Genomic DNA, 14,197 nt, shown 5'->3' on the forward strand with positions numbered 1-14,197 from the left:
CAAAATGAACTCAGGGCAGAAAATTACATAGAACAAAGAAACCAGCAGCACCACACAGAAACACACACACAAACACAAAGCAAAATGATAGCAATCAATTCATATCTATTGATAATTACACTGAATGTAAGTGAATTAAATGTATCTGTCAAGAGACATAGAAAGCAGAATGGGTAAGAAAACAGAATCCTTCAGTATGCTGCGTAAAAGAGACACATCAAAAAGATGCAGACAGCCTAAATGCCTGTGAACAGAATGGTTAAACAAACTTTGGTACATATAAACAATGGAATAATATGCAAAGTTAAAGAATAGCAATGAATCTGTGAAACACATCACAACAAAGATTAACCTGGAGGACATTATGCTGAATGAAATCATAAAGATTATGAAACAAATCAAACACAAAAGGACAAATATTGTATGAGACTAATGTTGTAAAAAATCTAAGAAAAGGTTTTCTTGGTAAAAGAAACAGTCTGTGATGGTTACAGCAGGGAGAGGGGAGGAAAACTATTCACAGAGAGGAGGGCAGGCATTATACAACAAAAGGGAGGTTAGCAAAAGAAAGATGAAGGTAGCAGAAGACATAGGGTGAAATGCAATTGGTAAAGTAAACAGAGGGAAACGCTGTTAACTGTTGGTACATGGAAGGGATTGCAATAACTGTAATGAAGCAAAGTATATGATTTGTTGAATATAAAATTGATGATCTGCTCTGTAAACTTTCACTCAATTCACACACAAAAAGTTTAAAAAGTAATACTGGTTCTGGTTAAACTAGCATTTATTTGATTATTTTGTATTGTTGTTGTTGTTAAGTGCCCTCAAACTGATTCTGACCCATAGTGACCCTGCAAAGAGTTTCCAAGGAGTGGCTGGTGAGTTGAACCATCAATCTTGTGATTCAAGTTGACCTTGCAGTCCAGCTCATTAACCTGCAGCGCCACGCCAGGACTCACATTTTATAATAGCAAATAATAGATTACAGATTTATTGTGAAAATGGGGATGTGCCTCAGGTCAAATAATTAAAATATACTATTTCACTGGTTATTTTAATAACTAATAATTTGGTCTACTATATTTTATGCAAGGAGCCCTTGAATTGAGCAATGGATAATCACTGAGCTACCAACTGAATAGAACTGGTGGTGTGCTTCCTTAAAGATTATGAAACAAATCAAACACACAGCCTTGAAGTCAGTTCCCACTCATAGTGACTCTAAAGTTCAGAGTAGAACTGCCTCATAGGGTTTCTAAGATTATAAATCTTTATGGAATCCAAATACCACATCTTTGTCCCATAGAATGACTGGTGGATTTGAACTACCTATCCTGGTCTGGAACTGTGGATTAATGCGCCAGACTGCAAAGCCATTTGAACTGCAAGGTTGGCGGTTCAAGCTCACCAGCTGCTCCTTGGAAATCCTATACAAAGTCACTATGGGTCAGAATTGACTTGATGGCACTTAACAACATAACAACAACATCTTTTTGCTCAGCAGCCAAGTGCTTCAATCACTGTGTCATCAGGGCTTAAAGATTACAGCCTAGGAAACCCTACAGGGGAGTTTTACTATGCTATATATGGTCACTATCAGTGGGAAGCATTGCTCATCTCTCAGTTTGTTTTGTTTTGGTGACTTCTGTGCTGCTGTGATGCTGTGAACTATCAGCAGGGTCACTCATGGTGGACAGGTTTAGTGGTGCTTACAAGTTAAATGAACTAGGAAGAAAGAGAGGCAGATCTTCTTAATGGTTAGCCACTGGAAACACTGTGAGAAGCAGCAGAACATTGTCAGAAATACTACTGGAATATGAACCCCTCAGGTTGGAAGGAACTCAAAATACAACTGTGAAAGAGCTGCCTCCTCAAAGTAGACTTGACCTTAATGATGTGAATGGAACAAAACTGTTGGGGTCTCCATTTGAAGATGTGACCTAACTCAAAATGGAAAGAAACAGCTGCAAACATCCATCAATAACCAGGACGTGGAATCAGAAGTTGTCAAAAATGAAATGGAATGTATAAAGACTGATAAGCTTGGCATTCACTGGTACTGGCCATTTTGATTCAAACAATAATATGCTTTGCTATGTTGAGAAGAAAAAATTGAAGAGGAATGGCGTCACATTCACTGTCAAAAGAGCATTTCAAGATCTATCTTGAAGTACAGTTATATCTGTGATAGGATAATATCCATGCACTTACAAGGTAGTCCAGTTAGTACAACTATTATTCAGATGTCTGGACCAACCACTAAAGTCAGTGATGATGATATTGAAAAAGTCTTCCAACTTCTTCAGTCTGAATTGATCAAACATGCAATTAAGATGCATTGACTGGTGAATAAAATGAAAAAGTTGGAAAAAAAGAGAAAAGGATCAGTCATTGAAAAATATGGCCATAGTGATAGAAATTACACTGGAGATTGCATAGTAGAATTTTGCAAGACCAGCAAATTATTCACTGCAAATATATATATTTTAAAAACATAAATGGTGATTATGTACATGGACTTCACCAAATATAATACAAAGAAATCAAATTGACTAAGTCCATGGGAAGAGACAACAGACAAGCTCAGTATCATCAGCCAAAAAAGACTAAGTGTTGACTATGGAATAAACCATCAATTGCTCATATGCAAATTCATACAGAAGTTGAAGAAAATAAAAACAGGTCCATTAGAGTCAAAATATGACCTTAGGTATATTTCACTCGGATTTAAAGACCATCTCAATAATTGGTAATTTGATGCATTAGAAAGATGGATTGTATGAATTGAAAAAGCAATCAGATTTCATGAGTAGACAACAAAGACAGAAATCAACAGAGTTGTGGGATGACATCAAGAAAACCATACCTGAAAAAATAAATATGTCCTTCAAAAAACAGGAGAGAAAGAAAAGACCAAAATAGATGCCAGATGAGCCTCTGAAAACTTATTCTTGAGCATGTGCAGATGCTAAAGCAAATGGAAGAAAAGAGGGAGTAAAATGTTGGATAGAAAACTTCAAGGAGTAACTAAAAAAGACAAAGTAAAGTATTATATTGAGATGTGCCAAGACCTGAAGTTAGAGAAGTGAAAGAATTGAAAACATGCAGTTAGCCACTGAAAACACTATGAACAGCAGAAGAACATTATCATAAATACTGCTGGAAGATGAGCTGAAAGAATTGAAGAAAAAATTAAGGCCTCTACTTGCAATACTGAAATATTCTGTGGAGAAAATTATGAATGATTCAGGAAGCATCAAAAGAAGATTGAAAGTATACACAGAATCACTGCAGCAAAATAATTTGTCAATGCTCAACCAAGAAGAAGTATATTATCAAGAAATGATAGTGATTAAGAAAGAAAGAAGTCCAAGTTGCACTGAAGAAATTAGTGAAAAACAAAGCTCCAGGATTGATACGATATAAATTGTGGTCAAGGTTCTGTTGCTAAAGTGTTAGGGTATACTATTCTTTAAGTATCCTCTGTTCTCCCTTTCATCCTGAAATTTGCCCTTTTCCCACAGAATACATAAATTGCCCACTTAGTAGAGTGTTACACATATATTAAGGCAAATCGCCAATCAGAATATTTTCTGTAACTATGTTGTTGTTGTTGTTAAATGCTGTCAAGTCGATTCCAACCCACAGAGACCCCGTACAGGGTTTTCAAGGCTGTAAATCTTTATGGGAGCAGAAAGCCTCATCTTTCTCCCGCAGAACGGCTGGTAGTTTCGAACTGCTGACCTTAAGGTTCACAGCCCGATTTGTAAGCACTATGCTAACAGAGCTTCTTTTCTGTAACTATAGGTCAAAGTAAAAGTTGTCATATTGTGACATTACTACTCTACCTGAATCAAAATCCAAAAGCTAACTTGAACTTTCTGAATATTATTTTGACTTACAAAATTCTCCAGGGAATTTTGGGTCCATAAATCAAAAGAGATTACATTGGAGCATTTTCAACTGTGACAAATATAACTTTGTTCCAATATTTGAACATTATTTAAAATACAATGACACTCACTTTGCTATATTCAGCAGTCTTAAAGGTTAAAAGAATTTTTTAAATTCTCATTAAAAATATACTATAGAATAAATGTGAAAAATTACTGTAAACCATCAAATATATTTGTAATAAATCCTTTTCAAATTTAGTCAGGAAATAAAGTTAAAACATTTTCCCTACAGTTTAGAGAAAGGCACATATCACTGATAAAGAAATATTTATAGCAAGTTAGTTTCTTATTAATGAATTTCAATAAACACATCAAATACATTTTGTTTCTGGCTATCTACTTAATGTTCATCATATTTCAGACATTTTCTAAGATAAAAATTGGTTTTATAAGAGTAGATCTTTTGACTTTTCAACTGCTAAATTTAATCAATATAAAGAAAATCAACTTTTCTTACAACCTCAGTTGCTCATTTTCTATTTTGTGTTTTTTTCTATTTAATCAATAAAGTTAGTTAAAATAATCAAAAACAATTTGATCAAGTAAATCTACCTATAATTTCGGTTCACTTTCTCTGACTATAACACAGAATACTAATGATTAAATTTTACTTAGATTTGATTAAGTTTTTATACATGTTTGACGTTAAAAAAAATCCAACAAGTATCATAATCTTAAATTAGGAAAACAATAAATATTCATTATATTAAATGAGAAAACTCCAGACTTTTAAGTAACATTGAGCTTGGTTTGGATTCTCATTCTTACATTCATAGATGTGTAACCTTGGACTAGCTATGCAACCTCTCAGTAGCAGTTCTCTGACTTGTAAAATGAGGACAATACCTATGTTTCAGGGTGTTAATTAGGATAGGCACCATATATAAAAACATAAACCATGGTGTTTGGAATTTTAAAAGCAAATGAAAGTTACCATTTGCCTTAACAGGGTAACCAACAATGAGAAATATACACTTACCAAAGTTATACATTATCCAATGTACCAAAGTTTGTCTTAATTTTATTATTCAGCCACTAGGATAAATCTGTGATGATAATGCTTTCCCTTAAAGAGAAATTGATATACCAATGATTTGTAGCCCTGTAAGATAGTCAATCTTGGCAATACAAAGAGAAGTAAAGATCTGAGGGAGGAATGGATATGTGGTATCAAAGCCCAGTGTAAAAATCTAGGTTAAGGAAAAGGCTAAAGTGTTTCTAATGTGGACATAGAGGGAGACCAAGTGGGAACATACATGGACAAGTCAGGAGATTCAAGGGAATGTCCAAATCTTTGCAATAGTTGAAAGACACAATGCTATGCCTAACTTGAGCCAAGCAAGATCACGCAACAAGATGTACTGTGTACATAGAGTATGCATATGTGTGGCGGTGGGGGATGGAGGGTGAGTGTTGGGTGAGGAGGCCCACACAAGATTATTACAACACTGAATATGGGCATTGCCGTGTACAGAGATGCCCACTTTCTCATGTGGTCACTAACAAGATTATTGAGTCCTCTACTTTCAAAATATAGTCTCAAAATGAAGTCCTGGTGTGATGCTGCAGGATAAGGTTGGATTCTAAGGTTGGTTTGAGCTGCAAGGTCAGCAGTTCAAATTCACCAGTGGTTCCTTGGAAACCCTATGCAGAGTAACTATGAGATGGAACTGACTCAAAGGCACTTAACAACATTCTCAAAACCAAACCAAACCACTGGATTCTATTTCCCTTAGTGATAGCAAGAGAAAAAGGGGGAAAGGAGCTCAGTTTTTGATTATTGAGAATCCAAGTTTTTAAATATTCTTAAAGTTTGGGAAAATTATGGGAACATACATATTAAATGATAGAACTTAAATTTAGCAAGATGTCAGTCTGTCTCTAATCACTTTACTCTTTGCTATAAATACTAGCTTATAAGTTATTACATGTGTTTGTAAATTGACATAAAGTCACATTTCCTTCAGTATTTAATTACAATGATAAAATTAACGTGTTGTTGTTCTTGTTAAATGTCTTCAAGTTGGTTCAACTTATAGTGAAGGTGATGGGTTTGAACAGCTGATCTTTCAGTTAGTTGTTGTTGTTAAGCGCCGTCGAGTTGGTTCTGACCCATAGCGACCCTGCACAGGGTTTCCGGGGCTGCAAATCTTTATGGGAGCAGAAAGCCTCATCTTTCTCCTTCGGAGCAGCTGGTAGTTTCGAACTGCTGACCTTGAGGTTCACAGCTCGATTCGTAACCACTACACTACCAGAGCTCCTTCTAGTAGTCCAGTGCTTTTCCTACAGTGCTATGCCAGGACTCCAAATTAGCATGGAATCCAGATTTTTTTTCTGAAATTTAGCTGTGGTAGTGTAGTGGTTACGAGTTGGGCTGCCAACCTCAAAGTCAGCAGTTCAAAATTACCAGCGATTCTGCGGGCGAAAGATGAGGCGTTCTGCTCCTGTAAAGATTTACAATCTCAGAAACCCTGTGCAGGCTCACTATGAGACTCCACAGTACTTAACAACAACAACAATCCATAAATCTCTCTTCTGCTTAACCTGCTGACTTCCAGAATTTCTAACATTCATATGTTGACTCATCAACACTTGATCTCCATACAAGGTCAGAAAACATGGCATCGGGATATGAGAATGAGTCATTAACAACCTGCAATAGTCATTAGTAACCTGTGATATGCAGATGATATAATCTTGCTTGCTGAAAGTGAAGAGGACTTAAAATATTTACTGATGAAGATCAAAGACCACAACCTTCAGCATGGGTTGCACCTCAATGTAGAAAAAACAAAAATCCTCACCACTGGACCAATAAATAACATCCATATAAATGGAAAACAGATTGAACTTGTCAAAGACTTCATTTTGCTTGGATCAGCCATCAGCACTTAGGGAAGTAGCATTCAAGAAATTTAACGACATTTTGCATTAGACAAATCTGTTGCACAAGACCTCCTTAAAATGTTGAAAAGCAAAGATGTCAGTTTGAGGAGTAAAGTAAGCCTGACCCAAGCCATGGTATTTTCAATAACCTCATATGCACATGAAAATTAGACAGTGAATAAAGAAGACCATAGAAGAATTGATGCATTTGCACTATGGTGTTCAAATTACCACAGACTGACAAAAGAACAAACAGATCTGTGTTGGAAAAAGTAAAGCCAGAATGCTCCCTGGAACCCAGGGTGGCCAGACTTTGTCTTTCATACTTTGGGCATATTGTCAGGAGGGACCAGTCCCTGGAGAAGGATATAATGTTTGGTAAAATGGAGGATCCGAGAAAAAGAGAAGACTCCCAACAAGATGGATTGGCACAATGGGAGCAGCGATGGGTTCAAATGCAGCAATGACTGTGTGGTTGGTGCAGAACAGGGCATTGTTTCATTCTGCTGTGCAAAGGGTCACTGTGAGTTGTTACTGACTTCATAGTACCTAACAATAGAGACTGTCTGACCCCAGGTTGTTTTCTTATAAGAATGCCCAGACCAGGAACCACACAGTAGATGTTATTGAAAGGAAATGTTATGCTATTGCTGCTAGCTGCCATCTAGCCAACTCTAACTCATGTTGACCCCATGTACCACAGAAGAAAAGATCACCCGTTCCTGCACCATCTTCACAATTGCTATGGCCACTGTGTTTTTTGAGTGTCTTCCAACTAGCGAGTTCATCATCCAGCACTAAATCAGACAGTATGCGTTTGTGATCTTTTGGGTTTCAGTGGTTAATTTTTAGAAGTAGACTACCAGCCCTCTCTTCCTAGTCTGTATCAGTCTAGAAGTCTATATTTGTTGACACCTCTTAGCCTGTTGATATTTGACTTAGCAGTGACATAGCCTAGTAACACACAAGCCACCACAGTAAGGCAAACTGACAGGTGGAAAAATGTCATAGTCCATCCTGTTTTCCTGAGCAGAGTCTTTAGGATTCATTAAATTCTATCTTTTTAGATGCTTAAATTCTATGATGCCATCTGAACAACTATACTGCTGCTGCTGCATGCCGTGGAGTCGGTTCCGACCCATAGTGACCCTGTACAGGGTTTCCGAGGCTGTACATCTTTACGGGAGCAGAACGCCTCATCTTTCTCCCGCGGAACAGCTGGTAGTTTCGAACTGCTGACCTTGCAGTTTGCAGCCCAATTCGTAACCACTATGTTACCAGAGCTCCTTTGAACAACTATAGTGAAACATAAAGTATATTTTGGTGTTTGAAATTACGTAGGGGTTCTCTATTATTTTAGGCTAGCCTGTTATCCTTGAACTACCCATTGAATAAATACTCCTTTTTGTATGAATATGAAATTGCATTTCTATCAAATACAGAATTATTTTACATTATTTAAATCATTAAAGTCTTTATATATATATATATGACTTGATTTGATAGTCTCCATTTTTATTAAATAGCACTATTTGGATTATTTCACTAATGAGCTGCATAAAATAACTAATTCCAGGTGGGATCTTCTCAAATCATTTAGCACATTACCAGACTATTGTCTCCATCATTTGGTATATGATCTAGAATTATACAATGTTAAAATATAACAAGTGATATGACTAAAACACCAGCTTTAAAATTTGATGCTTAGGTTTTGTTTTTTAATTTAATGTGTTTCATTAATTTCTTATTCCAAAATCTAATGTGTAATTCATTCTTCACCACTACTAATAAAAACTCATTGCTACAGTTTGAGTTTGAGGTTTGATTGGATGTAATTGAGTTTCTCTGCCTTGCATAATCACCACAGGAGAGGGTACTGACAGTTTTATCACTCTCAATTCTCTTCTAAATTATGCACATGCTATTGGTTCTTTTAAATAGTCCTCTGCATCATTCCTTATAAATTGCTTAGAAACTCAAGACTGATTAACCATCAGGATGAGTGAATATGCTGGGAATGGTGTTAGTTAACCATTATGCTCAGCTGCTTCTCAATTAGCCTAAGATAGACTCCGGCCCACTCAGCTGTGCTGCCTTGGATAAGTTCCTTAATTGCTCTATGCTTCATTTTCCTCATCTGTAATATGGGAATGATAATAATAGTATCCACCTCATATGACTGTTATGAGGATTGAATGTGTTAATATTTGTAAAACACTTAGAAAAGAGCCATCCACACATGAAACATGATATTACTCTTTATTATATAATTGAATTAAACTTTAATATCCTGTCTTCTATTTTCTGCATCCATGTTACTCCCTCACTCCATCTCTATGTTCCTAAGTATCCTCAAAAGCCACACTTGATACTAAAAGTGTTAGTGTTGTCATCAAATTAAAATGTGATGGCCCAATAAAGCTACAAATATTGTTCCTAAAATCATGAATTTGGATTTAAAGAAGAGAGAAAGAAAGAATTCCCTAACGTACAATTAAATGTTTAGTGGAACTTAGGCGGCAGAGGAGCTAGGTTTGCAGAAGGAACTTTCCAGCATTTCTTAAACCCCATCATGAAACAGTTGCCAATTAAGTACCTTGTAATTAAAGATACAAAAGTCTGAGGCAGGAAGGTCAATTTCTACCACTTAATGGAGTCCTCATGTGGTGTTCTAGGATAAGCACTTGACTGAAAGGTCAGTTTGAACTGAAAGTTTGGTGGCTGAAGCTTACCAACCACTCCTTAGAAGCCCTGTACCAGGTCACTATGAGTCAGAACTGACTCAATGGCACTGAAGAATAACAAATACATATATAAGAGTCCCAGTGTGGTGCTATAGGATACTGGACTGCTGACCACAAGGTTGGTGGTTCAAACCCATCAGCTGCTCCTCGGAAATCTTATACAGGGTGGCTCCGAGAAGCTGGGTTGTATGAAGAAGACCGTGGCATCAGGAATAGAGGAAGCCTCATTAAGAATCTGCGATATGCAGATGATACAACCTTGCTTGCTGAAAGTAAAGAGGACTTAAAATACTTACTGATGAAGATCAAAGACCACAGCCCAGCCATCAGTATGGATTGCATTTCAATGTAAAGAAAACAAAAATCCTTACCACTGGACCAATAAACAACATTCTTATTAAAAGAAAAAACATTGAAGTTTTCAAGGACTTCCTTCTTCTTGGATCAACTATCAACACTCATGAAAACAGCAGTCAAGAGATCAAACAACGTATTGCATTAGGCAAATCTGCTGTACAAGACCTTTTTAAAGTGTTGAAGAGCAAAGATGTCAGCTTGAGGACTAAGGTGTGCCTGACCCAGTGAATTAAGGAAGACTGTCGAAGAATTGATGCTTTTGAATTATGGTATTAGAGGAGAATATTGAAAGTTCCATGGGCTGCCAAAAGAACCAACAGATCTATGTTGGAAGAAGTGCAGCCAGAAATGCTCCTTGGAGGCCAAGATGGCCAAACTTCATCTCTCATACTTTGGACATATTGCAAGAGGGACCAGTCACTGGAGAAGGATATCATGTTTGGTAAGGTGGAGGGTCAGAGAAAAAGAGGAAGACCTCCAGCAAGATGGATTGGCAAAGTGGCAGCATCAATGCGCTCAAGCGTGGCAACAATTGTGAGGTTGGCCCAGGACCAGGCAGTGCTACGTTCTGTTGTGCATAGAATACTGACTCAATGGCACCTAACAACAACAATGAGTTGGAACCAACTTGATGGACCTTAACAACAACAATGCTGGTGGTACAATCATTAAGCACTTGGCTGAAAACCAAAAGGTTGACGGTTCGAATTTACCTAACAATTCTGCCAAAGAAAGACGAGAAAAGCATCTACTTACAAAAACAATTCAGTCTAGAAACCACCATGGGTCACTTCTACTCTATCACATGGGATCCACCTGAGTTGAAATGTACTCAATGGTACCAAACAACAGTTGTTGTCGCTAAGTGTCGTCGAGTTGGTTCCGACCCATAGCGACCCTGTACAGGGTTTCCCAGGCTGTAAATCTTTACATGAGCAGAAAGCCTCATCTTTCTCCCGCGGAGCTGCTGGTAGTTTCGAACTGCTGAACTTAAGGTTCACGGCCCGATTCATAACCACTACGCTACCAGCCAAACAACAGTAGCAATACATAAATTATTCAATAGTGATTATATTAGAATTAAAGTATAAAGCTTCCTAAGGAAGTGTTTTCAACACACGTTTTAAGTTTCAGGACCCAGAAAAGTACATTGCTGTTGTTGTTAAGGGCTGTCGAGTCAGTTTTTTAACTCATAGTGACCCAGTATAGTGTTTCTGAGGAGCAATTGGTGAGCTTGAATTGCCGATCTTGAGATTCAAATCGCCTTTGCAGTACAGCGCATTAACACACAGCACCACAACAGAACTCCAGAAAAGTGTATATACAGCCCTGAAACTCAGACATTTGGAATTCAGTCTCTTTGCCTCCTAAACCAGACTGACTTTACCCAGAAAGATAGACCTAAATTACCAAGACCAAAGACAAACTATTTACTGTAGAGTCGATTTCAACTCATGATGACCCCATGTACTGTACAGTAAAATTGTGCTCCATCCTGGGTTTTCACTGTGGTCCTGTAGGATAAGCACTGGACCATAAGTTTGGTTTGAATCACAAAGAAGTTCAAGGTTCAAATTGACCAGTCACTCCTCGGAATCACTACACAGGGCTGCTATGAGTCAGAACCAATTCAGAGGCACTTAACAACAACAACATTAATCTGTTGGAAGTCGATCACAGGAAAACTGCCAAACTTTCTTAGTACGTAATCTCTTAACTATTTCCAACACCCAGGGATGAAATAGGTTATTGTTATTTCTAACACTTGTTGAGAAAGTGGGAAAGCAATAATCTCAGGACCTACTTGCTCACCTAAACAACCCATCAAACAGCAGCTGACTTCATACAACAAATGTCTCACTCCTTTCCTAAACTTCCAATGATTTCCGTACATTCTCTCAAGGACCGTAGAATTTTCATATCTTTCTTGCTCGCCCTGCTATTATAGAATGCCTTGGATTCTTCTGTACTGTTTCTCATTTGGCTCAGATTCTCATTGCTTCCTTCTCCTCAAACCTTTTCATAGTGCCCAATGAATCCCTCACTCACGGTAACCAACCTATATCTCTCCAGCTTGACATCAACTAATTTCAGTGCCTAACTGAAAGCTAGTTTTTTCTTGAAGATACAGATTCATTCTCCTTCAGCTCCGTACTGTGGAAGCTGTTCATCCTGTTCAAACCTCATGTATTTAAGACACTGCTTCATAATCACTTGCATAAAATACTTGTTATTTTGAGAACTGTGCCATCTTGCCAAGACTATCTAATATTCCCCACTCCCCCAGTCATTCTTTAATTCATTGCATTATTTACCCCATTAATTGCATTATTTACCCCCTTTTTTTCTCCATACCTAAAATTTCCTTCTTCTTCATTCCCTTCCCTGTTTTGTCTATACTTAAAATCAGTTACATCAGTTCTCTCCATGCCAACATCCTCAGTTTCCATTCCCCCTTATCACAAAGACTACTGGCAAAATCCCAACTCTGTTTAAATCTAGTGAGTATGCTAAATCCAAACTGTTGAGTGATGTTGAAAAAAATAACAAAATGGGCAATTTGGTTACCCCTCAAATCATAAGCATTCCTTGAACATAAACTTGTTCAAGAAGTCATGTCCCTTTAGAAAGAAAACCAAGGTTGTCAAATAGATGATAGTTAGGAGTTTCAAAACCTTTGGCCAGTTTTAGCCTTATATTTTTAGAGAGGTACAGGATAAATGTTTGAAGTGTAAAATCCATCTAAGTACTGAGTGGATCACAAAATGAACACAAATATTACAGGTAATTTGGGGTCTGAAATATGAAGCTTTATGAGTGTCATGTGGAAATACCTGTAGGTATGCAAATATAGGAGTCCTGGTGTGACACTGTAGGATAATCACGGGACTGCTAACCACTAGGACTAGACTGTTAACCACCAGCCACTCTTCAGACACCCCATAGAGAGTCACTATGAGTTGGAATCGAGTTGACAATATTTAACATTAATCAGTTGGACTAATAAACTAGAAGAATGGTGAGAAGGAAGCTGACAAAAACAAGAACTGAAGGCCCAGGGATTTCTCTCCCTTAAGAAGTGTGAATCTGAGAAATTCTTCATTTCTGCGACTGTGTAAGCACTGATTTGTGGAACTGCAATAGAGGGAGCCTTCAAAATGGCTGAGATTGACTTCCCTATAGTGCTGACTGCATTTGTAAGTTTACTCTGAAAAATGAAGTACGGTGTAATGTGATATGACTTTCATCCTGTGTGGCAGAAGCGCAGTTTATTATTCCTCTCTGGCTCTGTATCTCACTTCTTATTGACTCTTCAAGGCTTCATTCATGACTTATTTGTTTTTGCTTTGTTTTTAACTGAAAAAAATGCAAATTTATTTACATTATAAAAATTAAAAATATTTAGATATAATGGCATATTTTAAAAGAGTATTATTTTTTAAAGATTCATACTAAAATATTTATGGATGAAATGATGTCTGCAAATATGCTTCTAAATAATCTCTTGAGGGAGTGGGGCAAGGGAATGAGTAAAAGGGCACAAGAAAACAAGACTGGTCATAACCTGATCATTGTTGAAGTGAACTGATTCATACATGGAGATTTATCATACCTTTACAGCATTTTTTAAACTTTTGTTTATGCTTAAACATTTCATAATAAAATTATCTTACAAACTTAGAAAGATAAAAAATAATTTATTACAATGTAACCACCACAAAGAAAGATAATAAACCATGAACCAAAAGAAGAAAGAAAAAAATCCTAAGGACACAGCAAACACAAAATTAACAGTAGACCACTCAAACACTAGCCTCCATGATTCTGAGACCAGAAGAGCTAGATGAGGCGCACTTACTACTGCTGATTGCTCTGAAAGGGAACACAATGGAAGATTCTGGATATAATGGGAGAGAAAGGTAGAACAAAACTTTAAATCTTAAAAACAGAACAGGCTTACTGGTCTAACAGACATTGGTAGAACCACCAGACTATGGCCCTTTAGACAGCCTTCAGCTCTGGAACTAAACTCACCCCCATGGCTCAACTTTTATCCAATCGATGAATAGGCCTGTAGGGTAAATAACAACGCTAGGGAGAAATGTACTCCTTAGTGGGGAGACAAAAACAAAAACATACTGGTGGTTATGGTGGTGGTTGTGTGCCACCAAGTCGGTTCCAACTCATAGCGACCCCGTATATGAGTTCCAAAGCTGTAAATCTTTATGGGAGTTGTTGTTGTTAAGT

Source organism: Chrysochloris asiatica, unplaced genomic scaffold (assembly GCF_000296735.1).
Source record: "Chrysochloris asiatica unplaced genomic scaffold, ChrAsi1.0 scaffold00009, whole genome shotgun sequence".
Classification (NCBI taxonomy): domain Eukaryota; kingdom Metazoa; phylum Chordata; class Mammalia; order Afrosoricida; family Chrysochloridae; genus Chrysochloris; species Chrysochloris asiatica.